The sequence below is a fragment of the Salmo salar genome, chromosome ssa01 (genome assembly GCF_905237065.1).
Source record: "Salmo salar chromosome ssa01, Ssal_v3.1, whole genome shotgun sequence".
NCBI classification, from domain to species: domain Eukaryota; kingdom Metazoa; phylum Chordata; class Actinopteri; order Salmoniformes; family Salmonidae; genus Salmo; species Salmo salar.
Window position 1 is genome coordinate 55,157,572 of NC_059442.1, and position 13,687 is coordinate 55,171,258.

The window sequence follows — 13,687 nt, forward strand, 5'->3', positions numbered from 1 at the left end:
GACTCCGGGGGAGTTGACAAACTCTGACATGGGGGGGACAGGTGGCGGCATTGCAGAAGGCACACTCATCCACATCCTGGCACCAGAAGCCATCCCCGGTGAAGCCCTGCTGGCAAGAGCAGGAGAAGTCGCCGTGCACATTAGCACACAGTACCCACGAAGGCAGGAGCCATTTGCAACGCACTCGTCCACATCCTCACACTTGGAGCCGTTGCCTGTGAATCCGTGCTTACAGGTACAGGTATGGGAGCCCACTGTGTTCAAACAGGTGGCATTGACGTGCCAGGGTTTGTCCACTTTGCACTCGTTGATATCCGTACAGGCCATGGTCACCTGGCCAGGGCACCCGTATGCCCCCAAAGTGTTGGAGCAGCGCTCATTGAGGTGGCACGGCTCCTCCAAGGCCTGGGACTCATCTACAATGAGTGTACAGAACATTAGGACCACCTTCCTAATATTGAGTTGGACCCCCTTTTGCCCTTAGAACAGCCCCAATTTGTCGGGGCATGGACTCTACAAGGTGTCGAAAGCGTTCCACAGGGATGCTGGCCCATGTTGACTCCAATGTCTCCCACAGTTGTGTCAAGTTGGCTGGATGTCCTTTGGATGGTGGACTATTCTGGATACACATGGTAAACTGTTGAGAGTGAAAAACCCTGCAGTGTTGCAGTTCTTGACATACTCGAACCGGTGTGCCTGGCAGCTACCATACCCTGTTCAAGGGCACTTAAATATTTTGCCTATTCGCCCTCTGAATGGCACACATACACAATCCATGTCTCAATTGGCTCAAGGCTTAAAAATCATTCTTTAACCTGTCTCCCCCATTCATCTACACCAACTGAAGTGGATTTAACAGGTGACATCAATAAGGGATCATAGCTTTCACCTGGATTCACCTGGTCCGTCTGGCATGGAAAGAGCAGGTGTTCCTGATGTTTTGTACACTCAGTGTATATCCTGGCAGATGGTGCGGCTGACCAGGTCGAACCAGGGTGGACACAGACAGGAGAAGGATCCTTTACTGTTGACGCAGGTGGCTTTGTTCCAGCAGCCTCCGTTGTCCACCAGTTCACATCTGGACACTGGATCACCCCATCCCCGGAGTAATCCACCTGGCAGCTGAAAATGAACATGCCCGCCAGGTTGGTGCAGAGGGCATTGGGGTTGCACTGCTGTGCCATGGAGCACTTGTCCAGGTCCTCACAGGTGATGCCGTTGCACCTGTACCCTGCCCTGAACTTACAGGTGAAGGAGCCTGGGAAGTTGGCACAGGTGAAGAAGGGGCTACAGTGCCCAATGGCACACTCATCCAGGTTCGTGCACTTGGAGTTATTGAATGTCATGTAGCCGGTGCCACAGTTGCAGTAGAACGGACCTACGGTGTTGACAGACCCGGCCGAAGCAGGGCAGATATTAGGGATGGCACACTCTCTTCCATCCCTTAGATATCCGGAGCGGCAGGAGCAGTCATAGCTGCCCAGCACATTGATACAGAGTGTTGAGATCACATTTATTCTGCCAATTACACTAATTGATGGCCCTACAGGTCAGCCCATTCCCATTAAATTCATCGAAGCATGTGCAGCGGTACGAGCCCAGCATGTTGACACAGTCATCGAAGAGACTCTGAACTGGGAGTCTCTGAACTGGTAGCCTAGCAGTTAAGAGCGTTTGGCCAGTAACTGAAAAGTTGCTGGTTCGAATCCCCAAGATGACTAGGTGAAAAATCTGCCGATGTGCTCTTGAGCAAGGCACTTAACCCTTATTGCTCTGTATAAGAGTGTCTACTAAATGACTACAACGTCAAGTAAATGTATATCCAGACAAAGGTAGTTCCCATTGCCCTGAAAGCCTGTGTTACAGATGCACACATAGGAGCTGCTAGTAACAGATCAAATTTTATTTGTCACATGCGCCGAATACAACTTTACCGTGAAATGCTTACTTACGAGCCTTTTCCCAACAGTACAGACTTAAAAAGTAAGAAAAATTTGTACAAAAAAAATACAAAAGGAAGTAGTAACCCAATATAAGAACAATAACAAGGTTATATACAAGGAGTACCGGTATCAAGTCAATGTGCAGGTGTCACGCCTACTCCCGTTCTCTCTCTCCGGCGCTCGATGTCGCCGATTTACTAACCACCGGTCCTGGCAACCCACATTACGCACACCTGGGAACTATCATTACGCACACCTGCTCCCCATCGTTATGCACACCTGGACTTCATCATTACCTTTATTACTTTCCCTTTATTTAGCTCTCAGCAGCCTCAGTCAGTATTGGTTTTGTTCACGTTCAGTACGCTTCTCCTGTTTTGCTTATTTGCTTATTCTCATTATTAAACTCTCCTTCTGCACCTGCTTCCTGACTCCTAGCATATATGTTACAGCAGGGGTATGAGGTAGTTGAGGTAATTGAGGTAATATGTACATGTAGGTGGGGTAAAAGTGACTAGGTAATCAGGATAGAAAATAAACAGAATAGCAGCAGCGTATGTGAAATTGTGTCTGTGTGGCGTCAATATGCGTATGTATTTTGTGTGTGTGAGCGTACGGTGTGTTGGAGTGTCAGTGTAGTGTGTATGGGTAGAGTCCAGTGAGTGTGCATAGGGCCGGTGCAAGAGTGTTAGCGCAACAAAAAAAAGGGGGTCAATGTAAATAGTCAGTGACCATTTGATCAACTGTTCAGCAGTCTTATGGATTGGGGGTAGAAGCTGTTCAGAAGCCTTTTGCTCCCATACTTGGTGCTCCGGTACCGCTTGCCGTGCGGTAGCAGAAAAAACTGTCTATAACTTTAGAACTCATATACTATACTAGACCAAAACAAAATGTAATTGATAAAGAGAGAGACGACTATAGTCAAGATGACATGCAACCTGTCACGACTTCCGCCGAAGTCGGTCCCTCTCCTTGTTCGGGCGGCGTTCGGCGTTCGACGTCACCGGCCTTCTAGCCATCGCCGATCCACTTTTCATTTGTTTTGTCTTACACACCTGGTTTCACTTCCCCAATTACTTGTTCATTATTTAACCCTCTGTTCCCCCATGTTTTTTTTGTGAGTGATTGTTTGTATGTATTTATGGTCCGTTATGTGGGCTTGCTTTATTGTATTGTATTTTCCTATTTTGAGTAAATTACGTTTATTTACTCATATCTGCTGTCCTGCGCCTGACTCCTCTACACAAGCTCCACACAGACCTCATTACACAACCAGATCGTGGACAGACTCGCCTACAGAGCAGTATCCCAGCACTGCACAAAGACACACCAGTCTTAGCAGTGGTAACATGCAAGAAAAAGAGTACAGTGAAAATACATAGCCCTGTCTATGTGTAGTCGACGATCAGCTCTTTGGTCTTACTGACATTGAGGGAGAGGTTGTTGTTCCGGCCCCAATTCCTTCTTGTGCTTAACCTCTCTGGTATCATTGGGACGCTAGCGTCCCACCTCGACAACAGCCAGTGAAATTGCAGGGCGCCAAATTCAAACAACAGAAATCCCCTAATTCCTCAAACATACAAGTATTATACACCATTTTAAAGATAAACTTCTTGTTAATCCAACCACAGTGTCCGATTTCAAAAAGGCTTTACGGCGAAAGCACACCATGCGATTTTGTTAGGACAGCGCCTAGCCACAAGAAACCATACAGACATTTTCCAGCCAAGGAGAGGACTCACAAAAGTCAGAAATAGCGATTAAATGAATCACTAACCTTTGATGATCTTTATCTGGTGGCACTCCCAGGACTCCATGTTACACAATAAATGTTTGTTTTGTTCAATAAAGTCCCTTTTATGTACAAAAACCTCAGTTTAAATGTTTAAATTGGCGCGTTATGTTCAGTAATGCATTGTCTCAAATAACATCCGGTGAAATTCCAGGGAGCCAAATGAAATTACAGAAATACTCATCATAAACATTCATGAAAGATACAAGCGTTATACATAGGATTAAAGATACACTTCTTGTTAATCCAGCCGCTGTGTCAGATTTCAAAAAGGCTTTACTGCGAAAGCACACCATGCAATTATGTTAGGACAGCGCCAAGCCACAAAACACCATACAGACATTTTCCAGCCAAGGAGGACTCACAAAAGTCAGAAATAGCGATTAAATGAATCACTAACCTTTGATGATCTTCATCTGGTGACACTCCCAGGACTCCATGTTTGTCACGACTCCCGCCGAAGTCGGCCCCTCTCCTTGTTCGGGCGGTGTTCGGCGGTCGACGTCACCGGCTTACTAGTTGCCACCGATCGATGTTTCACTGTTTGTTTGGTTTTGTCTTTATTGTGTACACCTGTTTTTGATTTTCCCTAATTATGTTCATTATTTAAACCTCTGCATTTCCTGTTTGTCTTGTCGGTGATTGTTTCCTGTTTTGTGTGGTTGGAAGTGTTTATCCGCGATATGTATTTTTCTATGAGAAGATTTATTGAATTTTTCAAGTAAGCACGTTTGTTTACATTGATCCCTGTGTCCTGCACCTGACTCCTCTACTTCTCTAAAGAAAAACCATTACAATGTTACACAATAAATGTTTGTTTTGTTTGATAATGTCCCTTTTTATGTCCAAAAACCTCAGTTTTGTTGGTGCATTTTGTTCAGTAATCCAAAGGCACAAAGCGCGCTCTCAACATCCAGACGAAAAGTCAAAAAAGTACAATAACAGTTTGTAGAAACATGTCAAACGATGTTTAAAATCAATCCTCAGGTTGTTTTTGTCATAAATAATCAATAATATTTCAACCGGACAAAAGCTTCGTCAATAGAAAAGGAGAAACAAGAAAGGCGTGCTCCCGATCACGCGCTGGACTCATGTCTGGAAATTTCCACTGTCCACTCACTGAAAGTGCTGTATCTCCCTCATTTTTCAGAGTAAAAGCCTGAAACAATGCCTAAAGACTGGCCACATGTAAAATAATTCATAGCAATTGTGAACTGGGTCCTAAGTCTTTGTATGGTGGATAGGCTTTCAATGGAAAAACAGCCTTTCAAAATAATAGTACTTCCTGGATGGATTTTCCTCAGGTTTTCGCCTGCCATATCAGTCCTGTTATACTCACATACATTATTTTAACCGTTTTGTAAACGTTACAGTGTTTTCTATCCAAATCTACCAATTATATGCATATCCAAGCTTCTGGGCCTGAGTATCAGGCAGTTTAATTTGGGCATGCTTTTCATCCAAAATTCCGAATGCTGCCCCCTACACTAGTGAAGTTAATGGTGGTAGATTATTTGTTCCATTTCTTAGGGTCCTTTTTGTTTCCGTACCCACTTCCACTCCAAACATTAGCGCAGGGCCTACTATTACCTTAACATGAAGCCTATTTTTGAGACAAGAATCAACCCACCACAGGAGATCACTGAAAAAGTACTGATATTGTTCTCCATTTTTACATTTACATTTTACACATTTAGCAGACGCTCTTATCCAGAGCGACTTACAGTAGTGAATGCATACATTTCATACAATTTCATACATTGTTTTTCTGTGCTGGCCCCCCGTGGGAATCGAACCCACAACCCTGGTGTTGCAAACACCATGCTCTACCAACTGAGCTACAGGGAAGGCTATCTCCAATTATAACTGGAATGTTGCTAAGCATTGATAGGATAAAACAGGGAGGAAACTGAAATAAATGATAGAGTGGTAGTTGCTATTCATATTTGGGTTGGAAAAAAGGACAATTCCAAAAAGGTATTTGATAAAATGTTTTAACTAATCATTTGGCAGTAACTGCTGTTCCTTTGATTAGGCCACAAAATGAACAACCTGAGAAAAAAGGACACTATTGGAATCCCTTATTGTTTGTTCAAAGAATGTGCCCATAATGCCTTGGACTGTATTGTTGAGCATCCAAATAGATGAGACTTGTATGTCCAGAAATTTTGGAAATAAACATCCCCTGAAAGCACTGATTAGAGGAAACTGATAAAAAACAATCCCTGTTTTCTGATAGGATTTACAAGCTAAATGCTAAGATTCCCTCTAGGCCAGGTTCAATTATTGTGTGTCTATGTGGGGGCCTGTGGGGCCTGTGGGGACAGAGCTCCATATGAACCTGGGTGGTGGTGAGTTTTTACGTAAGAATACAATCTACTGCCAGTCCCATAGGACCTTATTCTGCACAGTAAATCAAATCAAATTGTCTTTGTCACATGCGCCGAATACAACAGTGAAATGCTTACTTACAAGCCTCAACAATGCAGTTTTAAGAAAAAAAAGTGTTAAGTAAAAATTAGATAAGTAAAGATAAGTGTTAAAGTAAAAATTTGATAAATAAAACATTGTCTCGGTAATTGGGGTAACATGTAGGTAGAGTTAAAGTCATACAGTTTCAGTAAACTAAAGGTCATGTTTGCCTCCTACCAAACCCTGACATTTCAACATTAAGCACAGTATGGGCCATGAAGAGTAAGTAGGCTATTTGTTTTCAGGTCCAGAAATATTTCAAATTCAAATCTATTAGATTAGAATTGATCTAATACAACATTCCAGTTTCAATGTTGAAAACCCAAATGATATGGCCAAGGCTATATCACAACTTGGCAAATGAAGAAGGTGAAAGAGACATACCATTCATTGCCTTCACTTACAGATAAGGTAAAGATTTTGTATAGATTTTTTTTAATTCTCAAAGACTATAGATATGAAAATAATATGGCCAAGGTACAATGATCTGTGATGTAAGGATTCCCTTTGGAAATGTTTTGTTCCCCTTGACAGGGAAAAGTTTGTCATCAGACAATGTCTTTATATTTACATTTGTTGCTCAGTATCACATAGACATCGGAGTACATGAAGAATTGGAAAATGATCCCCCCCCCAAAACCACAGAAAATTAGTATTAAATTACCAATTTGGAACTATTTCAAAATGTATCATTAAGTAACCCTCATCTGTCTGTAAGTCAGTTAGTGTGCACCAACAAGTCACAGAAAAAAATGATATGTGAATGTGACTCAAAAAGGCCACTAGACATTTGTAGCTACAGGTATCATAGCCATGTCCACGGGATGATGTTTGGATTGGGGGTGCTGTTGAGTTTATATATATATACACACACACACACACAGATGTGCTCAAATTTGTTGGTACCCCTACATAAAAAACAAAGAACGCACAATTTGATCAAATAACTTGAAACTGACAAAAGTAATTGGCATCCACCATTGTTTGTTTATTCCATATTTAATAGAAAGCAGACTTTGCTTTAGATTTTTTACTCAACATAATATTGTAAATAATAAAACAAATGAAAGAGACATGGACAAAAAAATGATAGGACCCTTAAACTAATATTTTGTTGCACAACCTTTAGAAGCAATCACTGCAATCAAACATTTTCTGTAGCTCTCGATGATACTTCTGCACTTGTTAACAAGTAGTTTGGCCCACTCTTCCTGAGCAAACTGCTCCAGCTGTCTCAGGTTTGATGGATGCCTTCTCCAGACTGCAAGTTTCAGCTCTTTCCATAGATGTTTGATAGGATGCAGATCAGTACTCATAGAAGGCCACATCAGAATAGTCCAATGTTTTGTTCTTATCCATTCTTGGGTGATTTTAGCTGTGTGTTTTGGGTCATTATCCTGTTGGAGGATCCATGACCTGGGACTGAGACAGAGCTTTCTGACACTGGGCAGTACGTTTCGCTCCAGAATGCCTTGATAGTCTTGAGATTTCATTGTGCCCTGCACACATTCAAGGCACCCTGTGCCAGGCGCTGCAAAGCAGCCCCAAAACATAACCGAGCCTCCTACATGTTTCACTGTAGGTATGGTGTTCTTTTCTTTGAAAGCTAAATTTTTTCATCTGTGAACATAGAGCTGATGTGACTTGCCAAAAAGCTCCAGTTTTGACTAATCTGTCCAAAGGACATTCTTCCAGGAGGATTGTGGCTTGTCAATATGCATTTTAGCAAATTCCAGTCCGGCTTTTTTATGTTTTTCTTTCAAAAGTGGAGTCCTCCTGGGTCTTTTTCCATGGAGCCCACTTTCGCTCAAAAAGCGACGGATGGTGCGATCAGAAACTGACGTACCTTCACCTTGGAGCTCAGCTTGTATCTCTTTGGCAGTTATTCTTGGTTCTTTTTCTACCATTCGCACTATCCTTCTGTCCAATCTGGGGTCGATTTTCCTCTTGCGGCCGCGCACCAGGGAGGTTGGCTACAGTTCCATGGACCTTAAACTTCTAAATATTTGCAACTGTTGACACAGGAAGATCAAGCTGCTTGGATATTGTCTTGTAGCCTTTACATTTACCATGCTTGTCTATTATTTTATTTCTGATCTCCTCAGACAAATCTCTGCTTTGCTTTCTCTGGTCCATGTTCAGTGTGGTGCACACAATGATACCAAACAGCATATTGACTACTTTTCTCCATTTAAATAGGCTGAATGACTGATTACAAGATTGGAGACGAGTGATACTAATTAAAGAAACAAATTAGTTTGAAATGTCACTATAATCCAATTATTTTTTATCTTTTCTAAGGTGTACCAACAAATGTGTCCAGGACATTTTAGAATCTATTTGTAGAATAAGCAATAATTCATCTCTTTTCACAGCTTATTTGCTTTATTCTATGACATACCAAAGGCATGCAAGTATACATGATAAAATAGCTTTTAATTTAATTACTTGTCAGGAGGAATGAAGCAATATTTCAATGAGCTGTAAGGGTACCAACAAATTTCAGCACGTCTGCATATATTTATTTTTCGATTTATCAGTGGGTGCTGCAGCACCCTCAGCACCGCTACTTGCGCGGCTATGATCATAGCAGAGATTTACTCACCACATATTTTTCGAAATTCTCGGTGTCTAGGAGGCTTTCATTGGGGCTGAGAGTGCAGGGCTTCTCTCGAATATAAAGTGTGTGTCTTTCCGTCTCTCTGAGGTGGATGTGACTATGTCCTCTCCTCCTTTCTTTCCCAGGCTGTGTGCCAGTTCAGTTCCTCCACTGCTGTCTCTTGTCTCTCTTAGGGACCCAAAACAATAGGACATCTACCATATCTGAGAGCTCTCTGACACCTGAAACCGCTGAGAAGGGGAACACCGATATTACTCTCCTTTATGTATCGTTCCTCTCACAATAACTGGACTAGTCCCCTGATGCATTCATTTGTCCTCCTCACTGTAAAGGGATAGAGCCAAATAGACAAGGGACACTGGTCAGGATGGATTCATCTACAAATAAGCGTTGGAAGTGTTTTACAGTGCTATTCTGAGAATACAGTAGTTCATAATTATCTGATGTAAGCCTTTAATAGTTGGCTTCCATTCTTCATGTATCATGGCTGCTTATTGTTTAACAGGAAGTATGCCTTTGCATAAACTATACAGTGTGCAGTTGCGACCTGTCATTCAGGGCAGGTTGGGCAGCCCCCCCTGTTTTGAGCCCCACCTGTTTATCTCAATTTAGCATATTTTATATATTATATTTAGAATCAAATAAAATGTGTTGCCTGTTTTACATGTTATTTTGACATTAATGCGTGTCACATATCAGTTTGCAAAAAATGTAAAAAAAAATGTTTAACATGGTCTCTTTTTTGCTTTTTTGAGTAAAGTAGCTCCAAAATGCAGGTGTTTCCGCCTAGCTCAGTGCTTTCTGTGGTGAAGGGGCAGCCAGCGGAAAATACAGAGCGTAGGTATTGGTAATCTTATCTACTTGCGCCATGATTGCCATGATTGCTCCTAAATAAAGGTAAAATAAAAATAAAATTGCTCTTTAATTACTTGTTACTTTTATCTCTTATTCTTATCTATATTTATTTTTAAACTGCATTGTTGGTTAGGGGCTCGTAAGTAAGCATTTCACTGTAAGGTCTACACCTGTTGTATTTGGAGCATGTGACTAATAACATTTGATTTGATTGGCTCAGTGTTCTGTCACTCATGGGGATACTACATCACTGCAGAATCTACAGGGAGAGCTAGGCAGTTCAAGCCCCATTGGGTGCTGCCATAGATTTACATTAAAAGGGCCCATCCAAGAAGGCTCAAGGTCATTGGACACAGATAAAATGACATAGCTTTGTTTGGACTGATCATGTCAACATTATACTTTCAAAATCTTAGCTAGCAAGCTAGACAAGCAGTCATCATCATAACAAATGTTGACAATCTACTGGCAAATCCTTTTCAACCCTTGTCCTTTGAAGAGAAATTATAGGTAAAAACGTATCAGTGCTCATCGGCCATTGGACATAAACATTACACAACATGTTGGAAATTGCAAATTCAACAATGAGTGGTTGGGAAGGAATCATTATTTTGCTTCCCCTGCTTGCTATTAAGGGCCTCTTATCCAAGCTTAAAAGGATAAACATTCACACGTAACACCATGAGCCAGAAAATGTTGAATACATTGGCCATGCTGTCAATCCAACATGACTTTTGCCGCATTCAAAACAACTGTAAACTCGGAACTGGGAAATCTCAGACTTCAGTGAGTTCAAGACACCTGGGAACTTAGACAAAAACGAGCTCCGACTGGGAAAATACGTTTTGAACGGTAATCCAACTCGGAATTCCAAGTCGTGAACTCGGGCCCTTTTCTAGAGCTCTGACCTGAAGATCACTGATGTCATGACTCGACCTTGTTTTTTCTGAGTTCCCAGTTGTCTTGAAAGCACCACAAATCCAGAGAATGCCAGACTTTGATGACAAAGTTTCATGACAAAATCTGCCCACAAGAAGGACAGCCACACCGCCTTCCTGTTCAACTGAGCATAGCACAACAACAGTAAGTCCAAAAATGTCTTGTATGCTGCTGCATAAATTGTGTAATATGCCAGGGAGATATGTATACTGTCTGTAGCTAAGAAAGTACTACTAAGTGTATGTTGTGTAGTACGCTGTTAGCAGCCCATGTGCCTCACCCTAATAATGTTGTCCCTTTCCCCTTCACAACTTAACCTACTGTTCTGACTTGGTGGTGCACATGTAGCCTATATCCTGTTTTAGAGAAATGTAATCTTCAAATATTGTAAGAGCTTTCATTGTCTGCTTATACTGTATGCCCCTTTATTTATCCTACAGTTCTGACTTGGTGTACAGGAAGAATACTGTAAGAACGGGCCATGTTTTGAATTATGTCGCTGTACATTTCAAAAGTGCTGAACATATAGTTAAATTGACTACGTCCGTCTTAGCTCGCTCATTAATGTCTTAATCAAAATTACGGACTGTCTCTTATCTGCTCATCGTTCCCTTATGCCATAGTTTGTACATCTCAATTGTGAGTAGAAACCAGATTTCTTCAAGCAAGTCAGTCATATCAGCTATGTTTTTTAAAAAGGCAGTAAATGAGGCTGAATTAACTGTTTCGCTGCCAGAAAAGTCTCCGCTGATAGCCATGTTTAGCAGTGGTAAGGATTCACTCCATGGTGCTGAAAAGAAAGCTCTGTTGTTGGGACTGCTTTATGTAGCCCCTAACTGTTTGTGGGCACCATTTGTCACCGTTATACTGCAGTTAATGTATTGTTTAGTTTTGTGTTGTGTAGCGGCTTTGCTGGCATGCATCAACAACAAACAAAAGTTTGCCCCACCAAGATTTACATGCTAAAATCGGCACTAAGAATCAGGGCCTGCATTCACAAAGCGTCTCAGAGTAGGAGCGCTGATCTAGGATCAAGTCTGTCTTCTTATTCATTATGGTCTACAAGGAGAATCTGATCCTAGATCAGCCCTTCTAATCTGAGACGCTTTGTGGTCTCATTGTAGGTACTTCACTTGTTAACATAACATAGCTGGCATAAAATAAAGGTCTGAAATTAGATCCCTTACATTGGACTACTGGTCTTGACCAGAAGAAAAAAAACATTCGGGTGAGTTTCTCTTCTACACTGTTTAACCAATCCAGTAAATGTGGAGGAGGAGTTAAGATGGAGTGTCGCCTTGTTAACGTCCAAAAGTGGATGTTTAGTCACAGGCTCTCTCTCCACTTCCTCTGAAAACCGGAATATCAGGTTGTTGGGAATTTGGCAGAGGCTATTCACTGGCAGACCTGCTAATCAGCTGTGTGGTGAGATAAAGGCTACAGGTAGATAATATAGGTAATAAAGTACTACTGTGTTGATAAGGCCAGTTAAAGGTAAACTACCTGTCTGGTTTATCATTTTAGTGCCCAGGTGGAACCTGGATAGAGTTTTGATATGCCTTTTTTATTTTCTGATCAAACATCTTTGAAATGATCGTATTTCAGATAAAACTCATGTTTAGTCATGTTGTACGATACATTTTCCACTGGTAGATGAGTAGCCTAAATGATTTTCCACACTGCCTTATCTGATCCATCTGAGAAATATGACTCATAGCCAAATTAGTCATCACCATGGAGACTTCCGTCAGTGCATCAGCAAAACTGATTAGTGTTGTTTCTACCTTTGGTTTTGGTTTCCTGAGATTTTTTTTTTTACCTGGGTTGTTCAAATGATACTGTGTGTATGTGTATATATATGAGCATATTGTTTATATGCAGATTTTAGAATATATATAACAGCAGGGTGTAATCATTGTAGGGAAAATATCTCATTTATACATTTTGATTATCTCAAAATAGCCTACCGTTAATACATATTCTGATTACCTCTCATTAGAGGTCTTCACGGATCTACCTGAACCCGATTACCTGAGACATTTTGTAGTTAACTCTTGAATCAAGGGTTAGATCCCGCTCAGTGGCCACGGGCCTCGGATCTGTGTGAATATGTGAAACAGCCTATTGACCTGTCCAAAATTACACTGAGAAAAAATATAAATGCAACATGAAACAATTTCAAAGCTTTTACCGAGTTACAGTTCATATAAGGAAATCAGTCAATATGAAATAAATTCCCACAGCCAATCGATCCTCCATGGAATGAGTTTGACACCTGTGGCGTAAGACATATCAGGACGTCTCTCTTCACTAAGCAGGTTTCCATCCAACCTTTTTATTTTTAGTAGGCCTACATGTCAGATAAAAAAAAAATCATGACAGGGCTGATGGAAACAGAAAATGTTTTGGTAAACTTTCCAAATGTTGACAAAACAAAATATGCTAGACAAGGTGGGGTATTTTTGTTGGTTAACTTCCTGGTCTCAGAGGATTTCGTATTATTCTGTATGTAAATATGAGACACTCCATTGAGTATAATAGTAAATGCTCTGAGACCAGGTTGCGGTAAAATGAATTATACGAGAAATGTCGGTGGAAACGCTTTTATGCCCAAATATTGATATAATAACCATATTGAAGTAAACTTGGAGTCACAGGATGACAATGTTGTGTATATGACTGGTCGGGAAAGTATGCAGTTTATTAATAAGCTACAGATGAAATAAATGATGAACTTCAGGGTGGTGAAAGTGCAAGGTGATGAGCTTGATTGCTCCTTCCCAATAAATACTGAGGGTCTTATTCTGGTGACATGATAATTGATACTTGGCTGCCATTTGACAAATAAAATTAGCTTTTTTTTGTACATAACGCATAGCCTTTTATCTACAACAAGTCAATTTGATGGAAACATATCTGGTGGGAAAATGAGCATATTGTTTATATGCAGATTTTAGAAATTTCCCATGAAAATCTGTTGCCAATTGGATGGAAACAGAGCTACTGATTAATATTTTATTAACTCTCTTGGACAGTAGACCTACACAGCTGTGGCATGGATGACTT

At 41.1% G+C, this 13,687-nt stretch overlaps 1 protein-coding gene across 5 annotated transcripts in view; it reads right to left on the reverse strand.

Moving 5' to 3' along the window:
- LOC106605150 (adhesion G protein-coupled receptor E2) overlaps positions 1-13,687 on the reverse strand; it is a 49,265-nt gene that overhangs the window by 17,562 nt on the left and 18,016 nt on the right. The gene's annotated exons all lie outside the window — the stretch shown is intronic.